Consider the following 11,261-nt stretch of genomic DNA (forward strand, 5'->3'; position numbering starts at 1 on the left):
TACACCCTCTCGCGCAAACATCCAGAATACCCTTTCAACATAGGGTTCCCAGCCCGCCGCGAGCAACCACGGATCTTCCTCTCCGCAACGCCCCCTTTCGAAGCCCCCTCCGCCCTCCTCCCTCCCTTCCGAGGGCCTCCACTTGGGACTTCCTCATCTTCTTCGACAACACTAACGACAAGTTCTACCCCCACACCCATTTCGCCGCCACTCCCAGCCGCCACTCCAAGGAGGTAAGAGAGGAGGAGGGGATCCCCGATTTGGAAGACGAGGACTACAACAACGAAGTGGCATCATCACCATGTCCGTCAATCTCATCCATTCTTCTATTCTTCCCTTTTCTCTTCCCTAACCTAACACCTCTCTTTCCTCTTATTCTAGGGAAGTGAAATCCTCTTCTCGCAAAATCTCACCTCCACAATAGGTATTCTCGATTTCATGTTTATCAAATCAATTGCACCTCAAATTATATTATGTCCACTTGCCAATCACCTAACACGAGGGATGATAGTGTATAACGAAATGCAGGTCATGAATTTATGGAATTTGCAGCAGGACCGTCTATGCAGATGCAAATCACTGTATACTGAGTTATAATAGAATCTGTTCAATTGAAATAATTATATTAACAAGATTGCATATTCTATTTTGCTCTGCTTTTTTGTTCTTTTTCATGCCTGAATTTTTAATTTATGTCTTTCATTTGCATCTTCCCCTTCAAAGTTATTTATAATTTGTGTTATGAATATGATATGCAGATGGCTAGAGAGATGGATGACATCTTAAGGCAGTAGATTGCACAGCCAGCTAATAGTTGCACTTATGATTCTAAGGGTGGTGTCTCATTTCTTGATAACGTTATCTTTCCTCTCTATGATATTGTTTCTGCAGTAAGTTCCACATGTGTTTTATGAATATTTTATTAAACTTTATTTCATAGAAAGGTGAAATAAGCTCATATATCAAAAGTAGATGATGATCACAATCTTAGGTTGTGGGTTGTGGGTTGTGTTCATGAGACAAACATATTATGTCTTATTGGATGGTGTCTCATGAGAAAATCTTACTTTTTTAAAGAAAAATAACAACTCCAAGAAATGAATATACAAATTTGAAATAAATGACGAGTCTTGGAGTGTGATTGGATTGTGTGTTCCCTGTTTTCCTGTTAATATGAGAAAACGGGCTTGAAATCGTATTTGATTGGGTAATGAGTTTCTGGACAACATTACACAGGAAACAAAAGTTAAAAATGGCAGCAATTTTTTATCTATACTTATTATAAAGGGGATATATTTTGGTAACCACCCCTTTGATTTATGAACTTAATGAAATGTTCTTTGGTTTATGAACTTAATGAAGTAACCATCCCCCACTGCCTGCCAGAAAATGTTCTTTAAGAAGGAATAAATATACATAAAATCATTGTGTTATGTAGTGAAATCTTTCAGTTTGTCTGACAAAATAAGTTGATTCTTTTCAACTCATTGATTTGCAAAAAACATTACCATGGCAGTGCTGTTCTGCAATGAAATATGTGAATATGCATGGCCATTTATTTTGGTCATTTGATTAGAAATCGTGAAAATATCCCGTTATTTTTACATTTATTTTGGCCATTTATTTTGGTCATTTGATTAGAAATCGTGAAAACATTACCTTTATTTTCAACTCATTTAATGATTATTTTATACTATGGTGGATCAATTTGATGTCCTGTATATCTTTTGGACTGGTTTGAGCCTTTACTCTCTTTCTCTCTCTTGGGTTTCTGTTCAGTGATTTTTATGAATTTACCTCTGCAGTTCATGTTGTTTAAAAGCTTAAATGCATTTATTTGTGACTTGAGTTTATCTTTATTCTTTTGGTTTAAAAATATGGATTCATCATGTATTTTCATGGACTATTAGGAAGCAGCAAACAATGATAATGGGAAAGCACCTCATTCCTCCTGGAGAAATTATGACGATTTTAATGAGTATTTCTGGTAAGGTTTCTTTGATGACCCGTTTTTTGATTATTTCAGTTGATTGTTTTTATTTTTTATTTTTTATTTTTTTAAATTTTGTTGACTGACTCTCGCACCTTAAGGTCACTCCATTGCTTTGAGCTTGGTTGGCCATGGGGCAAAACTTCTTCATTTTTCCAAAAGCCACTACCCAGATCAAAATTACAGTAATAATAATATATTTAATAGAATAGTTATAAACAAAAAAAATTTAACAGAATAATTACTGTTGGATAGAAATCCCAAAATTTATGGGATATTATTATGTTGCAGAATTTTAGGTATTAGGATCTATGATTTATTCTTTATTATTGTTACTGATTTATAGGGATTCCTATTTAATTAAAGGAATTGTCTATTATTTGTTTCCTTTTTTTTATTTCCCTGTTTTGCCTATTTATGAACTTAATGAAATGGAAACTTACCTCAAAATTAAAAGTTAATCGATAACTAGAGATTTATTTAGAAGTTTCCTAATTAAGGAAATAAGGAAATAAAAAACTGTACAAATTAGCTATAATTAAGGAAATAAAAAGTGTAATAATCAGCTTTAATTAAAAATTCCTCAAAATACATTTATATAGACTACTAGTCTCCTAATTAAGGAAATAAGGAAATAAAAAACTGTACAAATCAAATCATCCAAATCTGTCCTAATTACGGAACAAATTTCCTAATTATTATAGAACAAATGTGCACCCTATTTTTAAGATTTTTGAAGAGTATGAATCTGGACCAATTTTTGAAAACATCCTGTTTTGAGATGAAATGGGAACTAATTTTGACACATCAATGGTGTTTATAAAAATTTGAGAAAAATCACATGATTTCCTTGATGAGATGAGATTGCCCTCGTTTAGTTTTAGCTCAATATGTTGACTTTCCTATTTTTAAAATTTCTCTCATTCAATACAGTTATTTGGGAATAAAATGGAATTCAAAGTTATAGCTTTATTAGAGTAGTTATTGTATCTGATAACCTCTAATTGAGGGAATTGGAACTCAACAATTAGATTTTGAAATTATACTATGAATGAAATATGTTTATACAGGTAACTCAGAAAGAATCTAAAAAAATAATTGATTTTTTTTTTAAAATGGAATCTACATCGGTTAAAGGTAGAACCGATGTAGATTTGCGTTTAAATCTACATCGGTTTTGTTTACAACCGATGTAGATTTGAACGCAAATCTGCATCGGTTTTCTCACAACCGATGTAGATTTAAAAGCAAATCTACATCGCTCTATTCTACATCGGTTATAAAACCGATGTAGATTACCTTCCAGAACCGATGTAAAACAGTGCTTTTGTAGTAGATTCATATCACTTTATATGTTTATATTAAATTTTGTTAAAATTGAATAACAACTTGAAGATAATCAAAATATTCATATTTTAGTATATTTGGAAATGTATATATTACGTCAATTTTGTTTTACAAGAATGAAGTATCAAATCATCTTGAATTAATATAAAATTTTGTATATATGAGTTAAAAGTAAAAAACTTTCAATCTAACAGTTGAATTTATCAAATTCACATTTAATATAAAGTTATTGAGTGGTGTAATACTTAGTAAAAGTTACATCGGTGTTATTATAACCCTTCTCTTTTAAATATTATTTTTATAAATTAAATTTTAACATTTTAAATAAATTATTAATTAACATAATATATTTATTCATCTTAAATCTAAGATATAAAATTTAAAAAATGTTTTAATTCTTGTTTTATTTTTTAATTATCAACCATTAATAAAATACTAATTTAAAATCTTATCTAATTATATCATAATATTTTCATATCAAATTTAAAATCAAATATTAGTTATACAAAAATATCAAGATCATAAAGCAAAATTGTCAATGAGATTCTAGTTAAATAATTTAAAATAATTAATTTTTCAACTATGTTGTTTGCAAATAATTTATTCCAAAACTAATCAATTTTTTCTATATTAATTATTAGTAAAATTTAATAACTTTTAATTTAATAATTGGATCGATGAAATTTAACATACACCATGAGTTATTGAGTGGAGTAACTTTATTCAGAGTTACTTTGTGAGTCATTTGATTCTTATTCCTCCTCCTCTCTCTCTCTCTCTCTCTCTATATATATATATATATATATATATATATATATATATATATATTTAAAATTTTATCGATGATCTTTTTTAATATATAATTGTCAATTTTCGTCAAAAATTCTTTACCCACCCACCATATGTTATTTACTAAAAATTTCTGTAGATAACTAAAAATTATCTACAGAAAAAATTTCGTAGGCAATATTCCATAGATAACTAAACATTGTTTACAGAAAAAAATTTCATAGATAATATTCCATAGATAACTAAACATTATCTACAGAAAAAATTCTGTAGGTAATATTATGTAAATAACAAAAAATTATCTACAGAAAAAATTTTGTAGGTAATCTGAATTTTTTCATTACCCACCCACCATATGTTATTTACTGAAAATTTTCGTAGATAACTAAAAATTATCTACAAAAAAAATTTCATAGGTAATATTCCATAGATAACTAAACATTGTCTATAGAAACAATTTTGTAGGTAATATTTCATAGATAACTAAACATTATCTAAAAAAAATTTCGTAGGTAATATTCTATAAATAACTAAAAATGATCTACATAAAAAATTTCATAGGTAATATTCCGTAGATAATAACAATTTTTCTTGTAGTGTGTTTGTTGAAAAATAACAATAATAAACACTAACCTCAGTGTGGTTGAGAGCGTTGGATATAATGGTCGAGTTATCTTTCCTGGATCAATTCTTTTATTCAATTCTTCAATGTCCAACATTTTTTCATCGTTTGACCATAATTTCTATAATAACAAGAGTGTTTGGAATTATCCACATTGTTGGGGTTGTGTCTCGACAGTAGTAGGGAGATAAGGTCTGCATTGTTGACACCTTCCAAGATATGGACTCAAGGCGCATTTAACGAGGTGTAGAAGTCATACTTAGGACCTTGTCCTTAAGGAGGTTTTTTGAATCATATTTCGCTTGACACCTTCAACTTGTCCTTGTGTTGGGGATCACTTCTACTAGATGGTCCCCCCAGACTTTGTTCGAAACTCAACATGTTCCTCCATTTGAATGTATCCCACTGCTCGTGCATGGAATTCGCCCATATTGATAGGTGGTAAGTGGCATAAGCTATCAACAAATGGTCTTGGCTTAAGTGCCATGACCATGAAATGTAGGACACTGGAGATTAAGATTACAAATTTTTATGGATACACTTATGAAACGCTTCGTAAACTTCTTTAGGGATTCATTATCTCTTTATCATAGGTTGGCAAAGGTTGTTGAGCTGACATGATGAGGTCAACCTGTTGGATATTAGGTGGTGAGCCATTGCACCAAGGTCTCAAAATTGTCAATGGACCTTGGCAACAACTAGGTATACCAACTTAGTGTTGGTCCTTTTAACGAATAACAAAAACTCGACCCATGATGGCGTCATCATTAGTGAACAAGTTCATTTGCATGATGCATGTGTTTATGTGTTCATTCGAATTTGTCATTCTGTTGTAACGATCGATATTGAGTGGTTTCCACCCCAACGGAAGGGGAATCTCCATAATGCCATCAACAAAATGATGTCATCGAACTCTTGCTGGACCTTGGTGCTGCTGAGTTGGCACATGGACATCTTTTGAGCCCTGATGTTGTTGGGATGGTACATGGGTAGCTTCATTCATAGAACAATGTGTGGGCGTCGGAGAAGGAGATTGATGTTCTTTCTCTTGGTGATGATGAGTTGCTTCATTACGTAGAGGTTGCTAGTGGAGTAGGGCTCATATATACTCGTTCTCAACGTGTAATGCTTGAAGATTGACTTCGTGTTGGCGGTGCATGGCTTCTAAGGCCTCAACGTTTTGTTGTTGCATGAGTTTGACTTGCTCAAGTAGTTGTCTAAGCATTGTGTCATCCTTCATTCTCGACGTACTTTGATCTATTGCTTTTGTCACTCTTCTGTTATATCTTCATGCTGAAACCATGGGTGGTTGAAGGAAATTTTGCTTCAACCCCATGGTGGGTGCCAAGATGTTCTTGTCGAGGATAGCTTGGTTGTTGATGTAGTCCAATAAAATTCCTCATTCTCGTATTTCGACGTCCGATGGTGTGGTCTTTTCTCTCAACATTGAGTTGGGGAGGTACTTGCCAAAAAGACTTCAACGATCAAGTTAGTCTAATGTCCCTCATGATATCTTTTCGTATTCTATTATACGTAGCTCCCTTCTTTTCTGTAATTGAGCATTTGTTTCTGATAAGATAATCATTGTGACTATCATGTTGTGATTGTTGCATAACATAACTATCTTCTTTGACTAGGTCTCTTAGTCAATGTGTCATTCCAATGTTATCAGTGATTTACATGGTCAGGTTTATATTCACATATTACCCAGATAACATTCATTGTCAAGCTTACATTTTCGATCAGGTTGGTATAGAGTTCATAACTATAGAAATAACATAAGTTCAACTAAAAGATATCACATAATATACTAACCGAAAACATAATGCCAACATAAGTGTTTACTAAAAGATAAAAAATAATATTAGAAACTGATAATCATCCTAAACACAAACATAATAGAATCCAAATTCTAACTAAGTTTCGATATTATATCTTATCTGAACATGAATCTAATGACAAACATTTGAACAAATCAAATGAGTATTAACCAAACCGCCATTATTAATTTCTCTAACATTAGAGGGACCCTTAAAACTATATATATCGACTACGATTAGTCGATTAGATGTCGTTTAGAACAAGATGTAGAAGATGGGACCGAAATAGCAATTTATTATCTTAGAGGATTGTTGCATGATGTTGAATATAGATACACTGCTGCCGAAAAATTATATTTATTTTTATATCGTGCTTGTACAAAAACATGAATTGTTTGCTGCCTAATGAAGTTAAGATTTTGTGAAAATTTGATATTGTTAAATATTAACTAAATCGACCCTTCTTACAAGGTAGGCTTATGAAGTGGACTATTAAACTAAATTTTTATGATTTAACTTGTGAGCCCCTATGAACTACAAAAAGGGAAGCCTTGGCCGATTTCATCACTCAACATCTGTGTGTAAACCATAAATGAAACATCGATGTTGGCTAATGATAATGCTAGCCTACAACCTTAAATCTTGAGCTTTCATGGTTCACGAACACAAGGTGGTGCTGGAATCAGCACGGTCACCATCGGTCCAACCGAGAGATTGGAAACATTTCAAACGCATTGATCCAAAACTATTTCAATAATTGAGCCTGAGTATATGATGCATTGATTTGAGGACTACAAATATGTTACAAAAAGAGGTGACATGCACACATATTTGACTAAGAAATTGCTTAAATGTTTAAATGCAATACTGTTGCATTAATAGAGTCCTATAATTTGGCTAAGAAATTGCTTAAATGTTTGATTTGTATAATTATAAAGCATTTATAAATGTAGAGATAGAAACAATGAAGCTAACAAACTAACTCAGCATGCCTATGGATACAATAAGTTTAATACGGGTATCATCGTATCACGCTTTCAAACACTATTTTAAGATATTATTTATCAACTCATTGACCAAAATATATTATTTTATCTCAACCAAATAATTAAATTGATAACAAGTCCAAATAATATTTTTATTACAAAATTCATGTCTCCAATTGCGATCATAATAGATAATCAAAATTAAGAAGCCAAATTTGTGGCTACCTTTCATTCATTGTTTGCAAACTCGCACTTTCACCTTTATTTACATATCATGCTACATCAAAATTCAAAACTCATGTCTCTTAATTTTCTACATCAATTGTTCATGCAGACATGTACCATTGATCTTCAAAGGGGTCTAAGCACTCTTTCACCTTGCCAACGTTGTCAAATGTCGAGACCTCACCTCGCTGCAACGGTGCTAAATCAACTTCTAAATTCGAACAATAAGGGTGCATGACCATGGGCACATTTGTCAAATTTAATTCAAATTCTACTTCCGCTTCAATCTTCAATCCAAATTTCATAACTCCCGATTTCATCTCTTCACCAATCTTCTGAATCACATCATCATCCACAATAGGTTGATCCTTCTCCCACCCAGTGGTATTAAAAGTCAAATGCAACGTCTTGTTCTCATTCTTATCCATGATGAAAACACCACGTGTGGCTTCAAATTTTTCTGAATTAATTGGTGGGAAACTAAGTGCTAGAGCTTTGTCTTCCTTGTACACTATTAGAGCCTTGAAGTTAAGAAAGTTTACGAACGTTGAGTTTTCACCGTTGGAGATGGTCAATTTAACGTTCCATGAGGCTGACAACTCCCCTTCAGAGATATTAAAAGAAGAAACACGTAGCGAATGAAGGAAAAATCTTGGTGGGGTGATATGTGAATTTGGGAATAACCTATTTTTAATTATGTAGGGAATCATTAGGCACAAAATAAGAAGTGCAACCAAACCTAAGGTGGTTCTAACAACTCGCCAAGGTGTTCCACAAAACTCTTCACAATCACATGATTTCTCATCGTCATTGTCTTGGTAAATGGGTATCAAGGTGTAAGGGTAAGTTACTCTATCAACCCTAGATTCGCCATGAAGAGTTGAGGGCACCATGTTTGAAGCTAAATTAATTTGTTGCAATATGCTCTCAAAACTCCTACAAATTTTAAGGAGTTATGCATTTTACACACAAGTTCATGTATTTATAGTATAAACATAGGAAACCATGTTGGGAAACCAACTAGACTGTACCCTAAGGATAGGACCATTAAATTAAAAGAGGCCATGTATTCATGGTAAATTTGTGTAAATAAGTTGTATAGTATAGTTGTACATATGAAAAATTGTTTTGTTTCTCAACTATACATGCACGAGTTGCGTTGTAATTTGATAGGCCCAAGTAAAATTTGAATCTATTATTTTTCTATACCTAAAAAAGGACGAGGTTTTAATTATATATCTATATATAAATATGACATTTAATTATAGCGAGTTCTTCTAAACATAAACTACAAATTTATAACTACTTACAACGGTAGAAAAGTGACTTCTTATACAAGTATATCAAATTTTAGGTTTACATTTAAGAAAATAATATTAACACGGATAAATTATTATCTGAACTTGGATTATCAAATATTTATGGTGTCAACTAATCACTATATAATGTGCTTTTATAAGTTTTTCACCTTTTAAAGTTCAGTCTAACATAATCTATTTAATAAAATGGTTGAACTTTAGCTTAAAAAAAAATTGTTAAGCCTGATAAGTCAGCTTATTTATCTATGATAACCTATATATATATATATATATAAATATATATATATATATATATATATATGAGGAGGGTTCAAACGATACCAGTGTAACTTTTACTAAGTATTATACCGCTCAATAACTTTATATTAAATATAAATTTTACATTTCCACTTTTACATTCTTTGTTTGTACGAAATCAATATATTGAAAAATAAGAACTCTAGAAATTTCATCTTTGCCTGCTTTTTTTCTTTCATCTTCATTGTTGATTATTTAGAATACTTTAAATGTATTATAGAAAATATTTAGAAATCTTTTTTTAATAAGATTATCTTTTTCATTATAGAGCGTATGTTACTGTACATAAGTCTGCATGAGTTATCCCTTAATTAGTTTTTTATCTTTATTTTAAAGTTTAAATTTTAATATAATAATAGTGTAAATTATTTTTTTATCATGCAAATTAAACAAAGACTCACACATGTATTTAAAAATATAATTGTTGACATGTTTAAAATTAAATTTATTGACATATTTAACATTGTTAATGCAAAATAGGTTGTTAAATAGGATAATTATAAAATAATTTTTAAATAGACTAATAGGTTAGGTCAGAATTTTAAAAAGGTCAGGTTAAATCTATAATAGATCATGCTTGAACTTTAATTTTATATAATAAGTCTAATCTATATATTCAAAGTTTGATCTGACTTGACTTATTCTTACTTATATCTAGAACCACCTAATAACTTTTCGTTAATATTTCAATATTTTTATGTTATTTATGCTTTGATACATCAATATTGATAATTTTATCCTTTCATTTCTTTAATTTCTTATATTTTTATTTTTTTTATAAATATTGACGTAAAGTTTATCAATATTTATATTTTAAAATTATTAAATATTTAAAATTAAATAATATTTATTTTCAATAAATTTTAACATTGAAATTTCAAATTTTTAAACATATATCTAAAAATAAATTTTGGATATTGTGTAAGTTAAATTGTTATGTCTAAATTATGTATTTAAAATTTTAAATTTTAAATTAATTTATTCAAATATATATTTAAAATTTTAATATTTAAAATAAAGTAATTCAAATTTCAAGCATTTCAAATTTTGTGAAATTTAACATTCCTCATTTTCAAACATGACCTAAGAAATTTTTTTAAGTTATTTACAAAATTAGTATGTGAAATAAATCTTCAAAAGAAAAAAAAAAAAAATATATATATATATATATAATATTGTGAATGTCTAATTAAAATAGTGAAAAGAGTACAAGTTTCTCTCTCTAAGTTATGTGTAATGCCAATTTGAAAGCAATTAAACAATCTTTATATTGCTCACAGAATTTGTGTAAAAATAACTTTGTTTCAATGTTTTGGAAGTTGTAACCCCATGTTTCTCATATATATATATATATATATATATATATATATATATATATATATATATATATATATATATATATAGTTTTATATATTTATAATATATATGATTATGTGTGATGTTTATGTTGTTTTACTTGTTGAAGGTGTAGGTTAGTATTGAGATCATAACCCTAAGCTTGATTTACAGAAGATCATAGCTTAAATGTGTGAAAGTTGACTCAATGAGGATTGAGGTATATAAGAAAATTTTTTAAAAGTGAACTTTATAAGTTCATAATCTAATTTTTTTAGAGGAAAGATAGAAAGAAGGTCTTTGTAGGACTCTGAGCTACCATCAAAGCCTCTGAGTGTCTGAGATCATAGATCTTGCCCAAAGCTAGGGATTGGTGAATCTTGAGTCCAAAAGAGGATTATAGAGTTGAGATCTTGAGGAAGTTGAGGGAGCTCTAGTGAGAGTTGAAGATTGAGTTTCTCTTCTACCTCATTTCTTTCCAATTAGGAGCTTGATTCACATAAAGCAAGCTTGAGTTTAGCTTATACACAT

The 11,261-nt window shown here is 30.2% G+C and overlaps 1 long non-coding RNA gene across 1 annotated transcript; it reads left to right on the forward strand.

Annotated features, from left to right (window-relative positions):
• The first annotated feature begins 254 nt into the window (after positions 1–254).
• On the forward strand, positions 255–2,125 carry LOC109816490 (uncharacterized). Its single transcript, XR_002241258.3, has 3 exons — positions 255–890; positions 1,911–1,987; positions 2,092–2,125. It is a non-coding gene; the product is annotated as an uncharacterized LOC109816490 (long non-coding RNA).
• Positions 2,126–11,261: the final 9,136 nt, after the last annotated feature.

The sequence above is a fragment of the Cajanus cajan genome, chromosome 7 (genome assembly GCF_000230855.2).
Source record: "Cajanus cajan strain Asha chromosome 7, NIPB_CcT2T_4, whole genome shotgun sequence".
In the NCBI taxonomy this organism is placed as follows: domain Eukaryota; kingdom Viridiplantae; phylum Streptophyta; class Magnoliopsida; order Fabales; family Fabaceae; genus Cajanus; species Cajanus cajan.